The following is a 16,276-nucleotide window of genomic DNA, read 5'->3' on the forward strand; positions in this document are numbered from 1 at the left end:
CAAATAGCTCTCTGAACTCCCAAGTTTGTTTTTAAAAATGTCTCTTGCTGCTCAGGATCCTTGTCAGAAGAAACCAGAGCCTTGCCTGGATAGGGGGTGGGTTGGCTTGCCTTGGATTTGCCTTGTTTGCGTGTGAGGGGAAAGCATTTGGTATTTGAGTCTGGGTTTTATTCCAGTCTACCAGAGGCACAACTTTTGCTTCTCTCGGTCTTCCTGCCTAATGATAGTGGTGTACAGTGACAGTGAGAAGTTGTTTATAAAAAAAAATTAAAAAAAAATTCCGTCCAACCTTTGCTCTGGCTTTCTCCCACTTGCAATTTAATTCTCAAGCAAACATTAAAATGCAGATTACCCTGCAACTCTTTGTCACAAATTCCCAGACTCTGGGCATTGATTGGAGAGCTCATGAATATTGATAAGTACGTGGCACTTGCTGGTTCTTCCTCACGCAGGGTGATGATGAGACCATTGCTGCGTTGACACTGCAAATACTTCCCAAGTAGTTGCCTCCGGAGAAGGGTGAACTCCCCCCAGGTCATTATGGTGAGGCTGGAAGGGTATCGATCACTCTTCAGTAGTTCATACATGTGCAAAGACTTACCTTGTTGTTTTATCTCAGGATGGAGGCACTTCCCACTTGCAATTCTACACTCTACCCTTGCATTGCTTCTTTCTGTTTAAAAACAGATTTTCTCAGGGCTTGACTGCATATTGCAGGAGATGTGGGACCTGCAAGCAGCCCATGTTTCCCTCTCCGTGGATCTCCCTAGTGATGTCTAAAAGAGGAAAGCACAACGTGATGTCATCATGCGCAGCATTCCCTTCTTGGGCAAAGCGAACTCTTAATGTGATGACATTGGATCCTGTGTTGTTTTCCCATTTGTTATTAGGGCATAGTACTGGGGAGACATGTTGGCAACCCTCAGTCATTTGTAACTGGAAAAGATACAGAAGTGCAAATTAGGTAAGCTAAATTTCCTTATAAAATAATCATTTCTGTATCTTATGTCAGTTCAAGTGGTGATTGAGATGCTCACATGCGATTCAGATCTGACACAAGGCACATGCCATCTTTGCACGGCTATCTGCTCACTGAGAGCAAAGTGTTAAGCTAGAAGCAGCAGTTAGTTACTTGGGTGGACAAACATGCAAGGAGAGTGTTGGTTGTGATTTGTTCAGCATGTGTGGCACCATCAGAGTTCTTCGTAAACGTCTTGGATGATGGGGTGAAGGGTGTGCTTATCCAATTTGGAGAGGATGCAGTCTTGAGAAGGGAGCTGCAAATTCTGTGAGGGATTAAGTTAAAAAAACAGTCAGTGATCATTTTTTCAGCACTGATGCTTCTTGCAAGGGGAGATGGAGGTGGTAGCTAAGGAGGCTTCTGTTTCTTCCCCTATCTTCAGTGGTCCTTCACCACCAGGAAGGGGAATTTTTCAGATGTTAGCCTGACACAGCATTCACTAGTTGATTTGGGCAAACTTGTGGTACATAAATGGGGAGAAGACTCCTTTTTTCCACCAAGGTTAGTTCCAGTGCAGAAATTCAGAAAGGCATCTGGGTAACGCTCCTTTTGTACACTTGTTTCCTGTATCGAAGTCTGGGTAATCATTTGGACTTCCTCGAGCTGGAAGTGCTGGAAACTGATATGCCTTCAGCTGGGATGTGCTGAGTTAGATCTGTTCATCAGAGCAAGGAAATGGAGGGCCAACCAACCTATAGCTTCAGAAGTAGCAAGTCCCACAAAGTATAGTAAAACAAACAAACAAAAACACACGTGTGCAAGAAAAGAGGAGATAATTCTTAGGTGGTTTTTTAAAAAAAAAATCTTAATAAATTAAGCCAGTGGTGGTGTCCAAATTGTGTTCAGGAGACCTGGGGTTGCTTAGCAGCTAATTATCAGTCATTCCTCAATGAGAAGAAGATGAATGGTGGTGAAAAGGCTTCTGTACATGACTGCTTGCCTTCCATTACCCATATTCCCCTGGAAAAGCAGCTACAGGGCAGTGTGTGTGTTCCATTGTATGGTCTCTGTTCATACAGGGCAGCAGCTCTGAGGCCCAGCCGCAACAGCCAGGACTCTGTGTGATCTGCCTGTTCACCTTACTGTCAGCTCTGCCTTTCAGGAGGGAGGAGGCAAGGCCTGTCAGAGCTGGAGTACTGCAATCTGCTCCAACAAGGCTCTGAAGATGAATTGAGTCTTAAAACACCTACAGGCCTAGCTTATCTCTCCTAGCTCTACCGACTGGCAGCTGGTAGAGAGATGTGACCTGGCAGCCTTCTGAAGTCTTGGCTCCATCTCATTCCTCTTGCCGCACTACCAGCACTGAAATATAAGCTCAAGGGAGCACAGGGTCCTGGCTGCTGGTGAGGCTGCTTCCTCGAGGGACTCAGAGGGAGCCATCTCTGCGGTCTCCATTTTTGTGATCTCTGGCACCAGTCTCTTGGCTGACAGTCTCAGGCCTGATCCTGAGATTGGTCATCCCAACCCAACCAACTCCCCCTCCTCAGGTTCTGATCTATGGGTGAGTGTAGAAATCATGACCCTGACAACTTTCCCCCAGGTCAAATTTCCTCTGATGAACAGGCATTTTGTCTCTGAAGAAAGACACTAAGGCCACAATCCTAACCAACTTTCCACTGACATAAAGGCACTGACACAAGGGCAATGCAACTCCAAGGTAAGGGAACAAACATTGCCTTACCTTGAGGAGGCCTCTGTGACTACCTCCCAACTGCAGGATGCAGCACATGACCCACTGGCACAGCTATGCCAGTGCTGGAAAGTTGGTCAGGATTGTGCCCTAAGTTAAACATTTTAGCAAAGTACTTGATTACTTAGCAAGTTGCCGTATTTGCTTGATCTTGGGGTGGGGAGAGAATGTTCCAGCTTTTACAGTGATGACTCTCTCAGTTCCATTGGAAGTGATGGGCTTTGCATTGCCTGGGTCACAAGTTAGCAAGGAAAAGAATGACCCCACCCTGTCATAAGCTGACATGATATTATACTTACTACATTAACTGGGCATGAAATATCTGCTCTGCCAGATCAGCTCTGTTTTACTGCCAGCATATAAATCAGCTTCCTACTTAACCAAGATGTGAAGGATACTCATCAAACAACCAGCCATAAACCGTTTCAGTAGGAACAGGCTACTGGAGGCCCAGAGGCCTCTGTCAGGGCCTCCGGATCTGGTGCACAGCAGAACTTGGATCCCAAAGACTCCCCTCCCCAGCTGTCATGCCCCACTGGTTCTTGAGATGAGGAATGGGGCTAGGACCCCCCTCCACAGGGCGTGTGGCTGCAGAGACTGCCAGAATTACTCCCTTATCTCTGTGTAACCAAATCACGATACAGCAGATAGTTGGGAGCAGCCAAAGGGGGATCTTCCAGGTTCAAAATTGCCAATATCATCTGCACACCAGACACTGAGGACTGGCAGCAGGAGAAGGCAGCTGCCAACATGGGCAGTTTATGGGCTTCCTAGTAACAACCAATTGCCTACATGAACTTGTGCCACTTTCCACCAGTTAGCCTCTGAAGTGCCACTTTGCCTTTCATTGCCACCCAAGGCATATCCATGGTCATGTTTGCCAGTCCCACATTGCTAGGGAAGATTCAAGGGGTTGTGCTTTTGGATGGAGGGAGATGTGATGTGCCACTAGTCTCACATGCTTGCATTACACAGTGATGATTCTGTGAGGTCATGTACATGGGTTGGGAACATGAGGTACATTGCCTTGGGCGTCTCTTTCAGAAAGGCGATTCATGCTCGTGTTCTGGAATGGGAGGGATTGTGGCAGTATCTGCAGTCACACACCTTGTGGAGGAGGGTCCCAAGTCACTGAAGCTCCACCATTAGATATTGGTAAAGGTAAAGGGGAAGGTTGCATGTAGAAGTAATTCTAGAGAGTCCAGTTTGGAGGTCGGTATTGGAAAAAGGAGACTTGGCTAGAGCAAAGCTTCTCAAAGTATTAGGGCAACCACAATTGAAGATTGAGATCATAGTTCACTGGAATCATTCGGTAGAAGAGGATGCATTTAGAAAATATGGAGGGGAGGGAGGCTTGGCAGATCCCTGAGTTAGTGTCCCTGCCTGCCTCTTACCCTCTTACTGCCTGCCTGTCTCTTACCCTTCCAGTTAACAGATCCACAGTCTGAGAGAGAGAGAGAGAGAGAGAGAGAGAGAGAGAGAGAGAGAGATTTTCTGGGCAACCCCAGCCATGAGAATTCATTTGGCCTTTCTGCATTTATATCAGTTGGAGGAAGCTGTTCAAGATCCCCCAATCCATAGTCCTCCTTGAACTTCTAATTAGTTAGCATCCCTGGTGGTGTGTTCATAATCAATTTGCCATAATTAAAAATTTCAGCTAATAAATAGAGGTAAATCTGAGTGTTGGAAGTACCACTAACTTCTTTCCGGGCTGACCCTGCACTGAATTTACAGATGGTTGCTTTTTGTTGATGTGTCTGTCTTTCTCCTTGCGCTTGAAATTCTGTAAATATTCTTGAGTGGTGTGTATGAACGCAGAATGGACTTTCCTATTCTGTTTAGGGGAGGAGATAATTATGCTCCCCCCCCCTTAAATGTAGGTCCTAGGGATGATAACTTTTCAGAATACAAAAAGTCAAGGAAATTTTCCCAAAAGAAATTTCCCTTGCAAGAAAAAAGTCAACAGAGGGGATCATGGGCAGCTTAACTGGCTTTAACCCCAACACTAGGAGGGCTAATGTGTGTATGTCTCATAGAGTTGGGGATAATCTATATTGTGTTGCATTTGTGGGCATAGAACTGTAAACTGGGAGAATGGCACTGAGTGTTGAATTGCTCAGAGAACTTAAAGAATGTGCAGTCCAGATTTTGTGAGGGAAGGGATAGTTGTCAATTTCAGCTGCAAGGACACTGATGAAAGAGCAAACTGCAGACAGTGCAATGCAAAAGAGAATTCTGAAATAATTCTAAAGGAAGGAAATGTTGCCTGTGGCAACATTTATCTTTGGGGAGCTTTTGCACATCATTATATTCACATACATAAATCTTATCTGTGTCCACGTCAAGTACAGAGCAACTTCAGGGAATCTACAGTTTCACCCTGTAGTCTCCCATGCATGCTCTGGATTTTGGGGTGCAGTCCACTATTTTATGCTTTTCTGTTGTTCTTTTATTTGATTTGAATTCCATTCAAATGGGGACTCCCTCATGGAGGAGAAGGGCCACATGATCTCGGTTTTGTGTAGAATTTGCATCATTACAATGGCAGTCCCTTAACATTATTAGCCCATAAGGATGTGCATGGATTTTTTTTTTTAAGTTTCCGATTACTTTGTAAGCCCTAGAAGATTGCTGTAAAAATTCACAAAAGGCTTCTGCAGCAGTAGGGTTTAAATGTGCTGTGCATACAAGCTGGATGTTATGTTGGCAGTAGAACCTAGGTGATAATAGCATATTATTATTATTAACACAGCTGGGGAGCTGGAAGGGAGTGTTGGGGAACATGCTTCCTTTTTTCTTCCTTTTTTCTTTTTAAACTGTCCCCTCTGTCTAAGTGACCGATGGGTTTTTCTGGCATTATTTAAAGAATCCCTGACTGGATCTGAAATTGCTAAAACGTTCTTGCATTACTCAGTTCCTTGCGATTGTCGGCAAAATGTACTCCTGGGTTATTACCGGAGGGCAAAGCAACTTGTGAGACCAGAGCTAATCTTGCAAAACTATTCCTAGGATGCTCTGATCTGCTTTAATTTAACATGGGTTTTACTCTCCATCGGAGGTGAGCTGTGTCGTTTGCAAACTAATTAGGTTCATGTTGTTCAGACCGGCTGCTTAATGCATTTCAGCAAAATAGAATAGGAGCCTCTTGGAGAAGGGAGGTGAAACGCTTCGATGCAGCCATGCTGAGTTGGGCTTCACGTGTTAAGGTGCTTGATGCAACATCCCAAGGCTTCCACGTTAAAGAAACAAGGCAGTCCCTTTTCTTCCCATGTAGCTGCTGCAGGACGTCAATTTACAACTGCCTTTTTTTCTGGGCAGATTTTGACTTGTGGGGTACTGAGCAAGTCCTGGAGCAGATGGAACTCCAAGGACAGCACCCTGGGAAAATGAACCCTGCTGAGCATCTGGGAGATGGCACATTGTTCCTTGTCTGGACCCTTTCATGAGAACTAGTGAGAGTGTAAAGGGGTAATAACCCTGGCATGGAGCTATGCACTGGTTGTTAGGCAGTGGCTTCCAGGAACTTTCTTCTGCAGTTGCTCCCAGAAACTGGGTCTCTGACACACTGCATGTGGGACTTGGAGGTTCCGGTTTGCCAAAGTGGGAATGTCAGGCAATAGACCTGTCCTCTTCCATGAATATATCCAGTCTCCTTTTATGTATTTAATTATGCTTATGTAGAAAATTATAGGACAGGGTGTTGCTCACTGGTGGAGCCATCCCAGCTTTGCATGCAGAGAGTTCAGGGTTCAGGCCCTGGCAGCTTCTCCAGGGAGGGCTGAGAAAAAATTCCTTCTTGAAATGCTTCAGCCATTGCCAGTCTGTGTTGACAATTCTCACTTAGTTGGACTGAGAGTCTGTGATGTGCCACCTTTCCAGTCCCCCGAAAAGGAACCTCAAGACAGTTAACAGAACTGAAATAAAACAACATAACAGTCAAAAGAACCAATATGAACGTGGTAGCCAACCATGAAGAAAACTATAAAAACAGAGCAGCGGAGAAGGAATCTAAGCAACAAAATATGAACCACCCTGCAAAACAGCAGCAAGGAAACTCTACTGGGCATGCATTACAAAGGCTAGGTGCCACCACAGAGAAGGCCCTGTCATGGGCAACTGCCAGCCACACCTCAGCTGGAGGTGGAATCTACCAGAGTCTCTCAAGATGTCTGGATTCATGCAGTGAAAGCCAGTTCTTCTAGTACCTTTGAGAGCCATCTGATCTTGCAGTATTGCATCCTATAGTGATTACTACCATTCATTAACAATCCATGGAGAAAGTTTGTCATTTTATCTGTCCTATCAGCCAGTTTCATTGGCGTCCCAACCCACCCCACAAGGTATAGGATAATGAGAGAGGAGGGCAAAGCTGGCCTCTCTCCTCTTAGACCAGCAGTATTTTGATGGTGTAAGTTCCAGAAAGCTTGGAGAGCAAACCTGCACCGAGGGCTTTACACTGCTTTGGAATTATCCAGGGCACAAGTGATGGTGGCTAGGTTTCTCAGGGCACAGCCCTAACTGTGCCTTATGCCGGCCTAAGTCCCTTGGGCCAGCCTGGAAGCGTCGCAAACGTGCCATAACGCGCTCCCAGAAGCGCCAGCCTGCAGAGGCTGACGGAAGCCTCAGCACTGGCTTTCTCCCATCTCCTTGCGTTGGCTCAGCTGACCCAATGCAAGGAGCAAAGGTAGGCCAGTTATGCAGGATCCAAACTCCCATTCCCGGGGAAAACGGAGCAGCCTCAAGCCGCTCCGCTCTCCTCGGACTTGTGCCACCTCCAGAGGTGGTGCAAGTCCGAGGAGACCCATTGGGGACACCAGCCCTTACCCTGGGGTGAGGGGAAAAGTTTCCCCTTGCCTCTGGCTAAGCCGCTTGTGGTCACAATCCTGCGCTGGATACAGCGCAAGCCTCCTGGCTTGCCTGTTCCAGCGCAGGATAGGATTGCGCCCTCAGGCACCAACAGTGTAGATGGAGGGAAAGCAATGGGAAAGGTTGGTTTTACTTCCCCACATCAATGTTTGTGGGGAGAGGAGAAAAGGCTCTCACAGGAATATTTATTAGCTGCAGAGAGTCTGACCATTTAGTTTAATGAAATCCCCCTGGCTTGTTTGCTTTGGATGGCCACGTATCTCATTTCTTCGTGTTTTAGGCATTTACATGACAGTAGCAGGAACCCTTCTGCCCAATTGCGTTAATCCTTGCTGCTATAAATCCAGGGCCATCTGGGTGATGGATGTGTTCAGCAGGCGTTTATTACAAGGAGTGTTTAAAAAATGTTGACTCTTCACAAATTGATTATTTGGGATTTATTTTAGAAAATGTTTGCCATGGTGGGTGATATACTGGACTTTTGGTCATTACAGCTCCTTAACGACTCATACATCAAGGGCCACACAAGGGAAATCGGAGGGCTCCTTTCAGTTTCTGAAGGGGGAATATGAGTCATTATTAATTCTCAAATGGGCCTCAGGAGAATCTCTTCAGAAGGGAATATGCATATCAATAATCTCCTTTTTCTACATTGGGGATCCTAATGTATTCATGTACGGAAACATAAATTAAAAGCAAACACTTGCACTCTTGTGGTGTGTGACTGCACCCTTCCCTTAACACTCAAGAGGGAATATCTCCAGAGCTCTGTCAAACATGAATGCATAAAGTGTGTTAACTGCTCTTACCTCCCTTTCCTGGCAAATTGCAATGGTTATGGGGCTGTATACCTCTGGGGAACTGGGCTTGGGACAGATAACAGAGTTGTCAGCTTCCCAGATGCATCTGGCCAGCCAGTGTCAGATCCAACGACATCAAGGTCTTATGTTTTTGGAACCAATGCCTGCCACATGATAAACTTATCAGAGCCTCTGCATACAATAGCAGTCTACCTCTAAATTCTGGGAAGACAAACAGCAGAGGAAAAAGCTGCTACTTTCATGCCCTGCTTGCTGGTTTCCCAGAGGCACCTCGCTTGCTACTCTTGGAAACTACTGAATGCCGAGTGTTTTGTTTCAATTGCAAAAGCCAGGTTGCCTTTGAGGGACTGATCTGTTTGTTTATAAAATGAAAATACTTCCAGTACCAGATGGAATTGCTCGACAATTTTAAGCAGCCCCAGAAGGGAAGGAGATGGCAATAAATCCGCTAAGAAGTAAAGAGTCTATTTCTTTGTCTGTCTTTTCTGCGACTAATTCCTCCTGAAACATCTTGTGAATGGGCTGAGATATAACAAAGCTAGGGAGGAAAGAGCTGTGGGGCAGGGAGAACCAGCTCACGTGGGCTTTAGCTGAAGGAATGCGAGGCAACTCTTTTTACACTCAATTAGTTCACACGAAAACGTGGGCTGGGATTTTTGGGCTTTCTTTTCACATGATTAAGAGGGATGAGATGCAATCAGTTGCATGAATTACCCACTGTAGGTGCTGCCTCCCAGCTATGGGTATTGTATACCCAGACGCGCTCCAGAAATCTTGGCTATCGCTTTTTTTATTCTTGACATGGGGAAACTCTTTTGACTGTGGCTTGTGCAGAGGTTTATTTGCAGTGCTATTCTTGGAGCTAGTTTCTCGGTTTCGTTGCAGTGGGATAAAGATGCTTCTTCTCCAGCATCTACAGTTCAGCATTTCTGGGTGAGCAAGTGGTGCCGCCAGGGGTGGCTGAGGCCCAGGTGCATCTTGTGATAGGGCACAAACACTGCCACTTCTCCTGTGAGATACCTTACCCCCCTCCCCCGATAAGGGAAGATAAGAGACTGGGGGAGCTTCTCTGCATGCAACCTCTTTAAGTGAACAGGAGGAGTGAAGTGTGCTTCCATTTGAAAGAAAGTCTACGTGCAGGACAAGCACAGAAACTGTGCAGAAGGGAAGGTAAAAGTTGTGGCCATGCCTTCCTTCTCCCTACTCAGTTGCAGCCAGTTGGTTGGCAACCTTCAGTCTCGAAAGACCATGGTATAAGCCTACAGCACCCAGTATTCCCAGGCGGTCTTCCATCCAAGTACTAACCAGGCCTGACCCTGCTTAGCTTCCGAGATCAGATGAGATCAGGCATGTGCAGGGTAACAGTGTTGCAGCCAAGTGGATAGAGAAAACGAGGAGATGGAAGAACCTACAGCCCCCCTCTCCCCCTCCAGCACCATTGGAGAAAGACAGGGGCTGCTGCTGTCCCAATCCTCTTCTTGTTTGCTCTCTGTTCATGGGGAAAGTGCCAGCCAGAGTGACTGCATCAGCAGCAGGCTGGAGTCAGTGTCCATCTGTTCACTGCCCATCATCCATTACTTTTATGTTGTGCCTTCTGTGGGCCAGCCCCAGTTGGCACCACAGTAGCTATGGAGGTCCCAGGTGGCAGTAGCGTTGATGGCACCTTCATAAGAACTGCACTGTCAACCAGACCACTCTTCCTCCTGCTCCCTGCACCACCTAGCCAGGTGCCCCAAGGAAACTCACAAGCCTTCCTCCTGCAACCAGCATTGACTGCTTCTGAGCATGTAAATATCATGGCTAATGCTAACTGATAGAGCTGCTCTCCATTAATTTGGTTTGGTTGTGTAAGTGAAACTTCCTTGTAGATAAACTTGTCCCCTGGAAGCATCACCACTGGTCCGAGTCTGATTTCCTAAAACATTTAGGGATGCAGCAAGAGAATGTTCCAGAATAATCCCTTTAATGACATACTTCCCCAAGTTTAAGGTAACCCTGCCAGCAATATCTCAGTGGGGTATAAATCTTTTTTTTCTTTTCTTTCTAATTAAATATATAAATAAATACTCCACTCATGCTATTACATAACAGTGGTGGTACTTGCTGCACTTTGTTTTGATTTCATCCTGCTTTTGCTCACTCTGCATCTTCTCTGCTCTGCCACCTGCCAGACTTTTTGTCCTGCTTTTATTTCCTTTGACTCTGCATCTCCCATGTGATTTATGCTCCAAGGAAGTTTTATTCCAGGCAACATCTCTCCTCCAACAACCTGGCCACTCTGTATCAGACCAGGTCCCTGTCAGTCTGGAGCAGCCATTTTCAACCACTGTGCCGTGGCACACTGGTGTGTTGTGAATGGTCTGCAGGTGTGCCACAGGAGTTTGGGGAATGGTCATTTATCAGTAGGGCCATTTGGGGATGTGAGCCCCCACCAACAGCATGTTGTGCCTTGTCAATTGTCAAAAAAACTGATGGTGTGCCTTGACAATTTTAGTACCTTGTCAGTGTGCTATGAGACGAAAAAGATTGAAAAATCACTGGGGGGGGGGGTTTAAGTTGTGTGAGTTAAAGGAGAACCCAGTGGAGGCAAAATGGGTTCATAGCAAGCTGTAGAGGGACTGTTTCCTGGTGTCACAGAGCAAGCTTGCCCTGGGAGGTTTTGTGAGGGCCTTGGTGCTCTGCCTGCAGTTCTCTACTCTAACCAGAGATGGATGGCAATGCAGAAGCAGAAGTCCCATCCAGCCTCCCTCCTGGCTCTGTGTTCAAGACCTGCCTGCACCATCCCTGCTCCTACTGCACCTGTGCTGATTTCATGGGAGGATGGATAAAAGCTAGAGCAGTGGTTCTCCAACTTTTAGCATCAGGACCCACTTTTTAGAATGAGACCCACAGGAAGTGATGACATAATCAAGCAGGAACATTTTTTAACAATCTTAGGCTGGAATCCTGCCCACGCTTACACATTTTTGAACTCCCACTTACTAGCATTGTTAAAAGCATATATTTTAAAAGTACAGGTCTGTAACATTTCCCCAAATACAGTCACATACCATGGTAGCATCAAGTCTAATATATTAAAAATAAAGTATTGAAATGACTGGGGACCCACCTGAAATTGGCTCATGACCCACCTAGTGGGTCCCAACCCACAGTTTGAGAAAGCTAAGCTAGAGAAATCTAGTGCAAAAAATTTGATTGTCTTCGTAAGCAGTAAAACTGAACAACAAAAAAAGATGTTTCTTCCCCCCCCCCCCCCCGAACAGTTTGTTTCAATGCTTTTTGGAATGCTTTTTTTTGCTGCAGTAACATTTATGGAAGGATGTTAAGAGCCAGTGCTTGTGTACAGGCATGTATTGCTTCTCCGCATTTTGTGTTCAGAATTTCACCGAAGGATAAGCGAGCGGAGAGGCGAACATCTGCTGGAAAACATTTAAGCAGCAGAAAAGTGTTTGTCTTGCAGAATATTTCAGGAAGCGTATTTAATTTATTTTGCTTAATTATCTCTCCTTGCATTTTTAATGTCCTTTAATACAGTTACGTTAAGCACTGCAGTGTCAAAATACTTAGAACCCCTCCTAATGCATCCCGAAAGAAGAGATTGAATTGCTTCTCTCACGTGCCACTCGTAGGATGATGCAGTGTCCCCTCTCCCTCAATGAAGGAAATATTGTTTTGCAAAGGCAAAACAATACAAAAGGCAAAACAATGTATTGTTCATTGCAGGGCAGGGGCTGCTGCATCATCCTTGGAGTCAGAAAATGGTCATAGCTGCATAGTTTTGTGAAGTAGAAGGAAAAAAGCTTGACGCTGAAAATATTGTCCTCTCGTTTAGCGATTTTTTTTTTAAACAATGAAACAATGCAATAAATATACCGGTAAATTTGTGGACAATTTTCCAACGCGGAGATCCGTGTGTGTTTTATTAGTAATTTGCGTCTTGTAAATTTAAGCCATTTCTCCCCAGCAAATCCATTTTTAAACGTGTGAACTCAATATTGAGTGGATTTCCTTTCTTCATTGTAAACACCCACCATGTGTCTTCCATCTGCGTTGTCGGCATTGCAAGACAATTATTAATAGTCAGAGAAGAAAATGAAGACTGGCGAAGTGTTGGGTAAAATACCCAGCCCCCTGTTTCCACTCCCCAGCGTGCCTCAAATAAATATTGCGCTTTCATGTTATATCTAGGAAATGTTTTAGGCAGCATAAATTATACAACTCATTATCTTTGCTGTGAAAACCCCTAGGAAAACTTGGGCTCTAGGATGCTAAAATTCCTGATAGGTTCCCTGTAATTTCGTTCATTACTGGCTCACCTTTTTTTATTAATTTCGAGAAACAGTATCCGTGTCGCCGATACATCTGGGAGCAGGGCTGTTTTCTAGAGAGGGATCCACGGTTTTCATTTGATTTTAGATCTTCAGTGCCAAGTGTCGTCTGTTTCTCATATTCATTCTTCTTTGCAGTCCTCCTGCAGAGTGGATGCTTTTTATTGTGGCTGTTTTTATCCATTATTTTTGCAGATCTAACCTGCCTGCTACAAAACCATTAACAGTTTGTCTTTTTTTGCTGCAAAGCTTCCCTAGCAGATTTCCTTTCCTAATCTACGACCTCTGAAGATGGATATGTTGGGAGGGGGGGAACTGAAGTATTCGGGTTAATAAAATGCTCTTAAATGCAAATGTTGTTGAGTGTGATTTTGATCATTGTGATTGATGACGTACTAATTAACTTTGTGAGATTCATTACAGAAAGGTGTGGTGATGGCCGGTCACTGAGATGGCTTTGAAGAAGGACCAGGTAAATTCATGGAGGAGAGGTCTGTGAGTGACTGTCTGCCACTGCAGCTGAAAGCTGGACCTCCATGTACAGAGCTAGTTTACTTACAAATGCCTAGTGTTTGTGCACCGGGGGTGGGGGAACTAAACAGAGAAATATTGTACCCTGCTGAATGTGGGCTTCCCAGTTGAACTCAGATCCCACATGACTCTTCTTAGGTTTTTCTCAGACCCACCACATAATTTTTATGGTACACTTGTGTTAAGTCTAGTGTTTCTCCCTAATGCTTTTGAAATGTGTCAGATGTCTGGTAGGTAGTGTGCTCATGGAAGACTATCCAAAATTTCTCTCTCTCCCTCCTTCCACCCACTCCCATGCACCCCAGTGAGGTGCATAGCACATTATAGAGTTCCTTTAGTACAGTTAAGCCTCTTGAGGATTCTACAGCACAGATGCCCACAGAGGGAGGGAAGGCAAAGGGAGTGGGAAGGATGTGCACAGCAGCAGTGATGGAAGTGAAGTATGCAGGTTAGTTCCAAGCCTTTTATTCAGAATCAGTCCCAGTGAATTAACTGAGATGCAGCCTTGGTTTTTTTTGTAGGAGGTGAACTCTGGTATAACCCCTTACCGTTGACCGGTAACACCCCACAGAGCTGCTCACAGAATCCAGAAACATATGAAGAAAAGCCTTGCTAAACCAATGGCATATCTAGTCCTGCCTCCTGTTCCCCACCATGCCCCAGTGCAGTGTTTCTCAAACTGTGGGTCGGAACCAGCTAGGTGGGTTGCAAGCCAATTTTAGGTGGGTCCCCATTCATTTCAGTATTTTATTTTTAATATATTAGACTTGGTACTACCATGGTATGTGACTGCATTTGGGGAAATGTTACAGACCTGTACTTTTAACAAGCTACTATGTATTGTCTTTTAACAATGATAGTAAATGGGACTTAGTCCTGGGTAACTGGGTAGGATTGCAGTCTAGAATTGTTAAAAATGTTCCTGTTTGATGACGTCACTTCCGGCAGGTCCTGACAGATTCTCATTCTAAAAAGTGGGTCCCAGTGCTAAATGTGTGAGAACCGCTGCCCTAGTGGGAGGCCCACCGACAGGAGAGGAAGCCTGACTGCTCACAGAGATCATCTGGCACAGAGAAAACTCCTTCCTAGATATGGCTTTCCACCTGCAAGCTTTTTCCAAAATTCATTGTGCTTGAGGGTCATCTCTCCCCCCCCCCTCCCCAGTTTGTCTCATTGGAAGTGATGCTTATAGCTTAATATTTTCTTTGAGATTTTGTAAACAATGTTAGTGTCCCAAAATAAGCAAGGGGTACACATCCGCATTGGCTAGTTTTGTTTTGCTTGCTTTGCTAAGCTGTTAAATCAAACTGTAGCTTCTTACAAGATTTCTTTCTGAGACATCCAGTACAGGGCAGAACAAACAACACCCTCCTTAGAGGACTTGCATTGAGCAGAAATGAGTTTGAGAGCAATTTTTTTCAAGCAAAATGGCCGGTCTTGACAAGGAGGATTTTTCCATAACTGCCTGTGTATTTGACTTGCCAGTGGAAGTCTGTTATCTCCCAGGTTTGGTTCTTAGAGCCAGCCGGTGCTCACTTACTATACAAATGTGTGAATGTTTGGAAGTGTCTTGACACCAGCTGTGATCCTAAGAATGACTGTCGGGACACAGAAGTGCTTAGGACAAGTTGTGATAGCAGAGATGCCTGTCACAAATATGAGATGGATATGAGCTTCAAGGCAGCAGAGCACTGTAGGAGGAGAAGCAGTTCTGCACATGCAAACCTCCATCCCAGCCATGGAATCCACAGAACTGAATTGAAACAGTGGCATTAAGTCTCTAAGCTTGATTTTGTGCCGAAATTGTTCTGCAGAAGTCCGGCTGAGGCCTCTGGGACAGTGAGCAGTCAAGAATATATAACAAGCATGGGTATAACAAGCAAGATCTCAGCATAGCTCCTGCGGTGCCCAAAGGCAAATTAGAGCTTTCCCTGAGACCTTAAAGTCCCAGCATGATTGCTCCTTAATCTTGTGCTCTACCTAATGCCTTTGAGTCTTTCCAGGTGTGCCTTCTGCCATCTTAGGAGAGCATTGGGTGCCCGGCATAGTGTTGGGGAAAAAGGTTTGCATCCTTGACTTTTGTGGCATCCTTGTGGCCTGCTCTGCCACAATTTCTGGGTGGCCTGGATGCCTCTTCTTATGAACAAGGCCGGTAGACTGTCCAGCAGGGAGCAGGTTCACAGCAAGCATGCTGGAACAACAGGGAGATGTCTGGCCTGGAGTCCAAGCCGAACTAGAAGGAGGTTTTGCATCAGCAACAGCCAAGTAGGAAGTTAAGAGTCTTACAGCTTTCCCTACTGCCCACTCCTTCATGGAGGAGCATGAGAGGTCCTGATCCAGAGTACACTACAGCTCATGGTTTCTTGTTCCAAGTAGAATTCAGAGATGGAAGGTCTTGTGCTGCTGGTTGTGTGCTCCACAGCTAACGTGAAGGTGGAAGAGACCAACTCCCTTTAAACCACCACCAGTTGTTCAGTGGGAGCAGCAGTGCTCCTCCCAGGGCCTGGGAGCACTCTTCTCTTTAACTAATGTCTCTTCGGAATGAGGCAACGTCATCACATAGCGCAGTTCTTCTTACCTGAGAAGATGGCAAGTAAAGAAAATGACAGTGAATGGGAACCTAGACGGACTCTGCTACCAGGAAGGCTGCATTATCTTTTTGGCCTCCACCCCTGAAACTCACTGAAATGACATGCTCCTGGGGTGACAAACACATGAGGGGTGCTTTAACTTGGCACACTGGTTGTGTGCCTGTGGGAGTAGCACTCGGGCAGGAGGGCCCACCGAGACCATCTTGATCGGTGGGAGGCTAAAGATCAAAGCAGTGCTGTTGTTCAGGAGCTGTTCACCATGTGCCCTCCCTCCCATGTGTGCAAGCAAAGCTTGGTCTCTGGAGGTGCTGTTGCATCGGATGTGGCCATATTGCGTGGTGCAGCTTGAGAGCCCTGGTCTCTTCCCATCGTTGGCTCAGTGCTGGAGTCAGACCGACAGGGCTCTCATGCTTAAAACCAGCAGGGCA

General features: G+C 45.7%; 1 protein-coding gene and 1 pseudogene across 1 annotated transcript in view; one reads left to right on the plus strand and one right to left on the minus strand.

Moving 5' to 3' along the window:
- LOC136660346 (calmodulin-binding transcription activator 1-like) overlaps positions 1–16,276 on the plus strand; it is a 627,764-nt gene that overhangs the window by 207,996 nt on the left and 403,492 nt on the right. The window lies entirely within an intron of this gene.
- Positions 9,655–9,773, minus strand: LOC136660992 (5S ribosomal RNA; annotated as a pseudogene).

Source organism: Tiliqua scincoides, chromosome 9, assembly GCF_035046505.1.
Source record: "Tiliqua scincoides isolate rTilSci1 chromosome 9, rTilSci1.hap2, whole genome shotgun sequence".
Lineage (NCBI taxonomy): Eukaryota > Metazoa > Chordata > Lepidosauria > Squamata > Scincidae > Tiliqua > Tiliqua scincoides.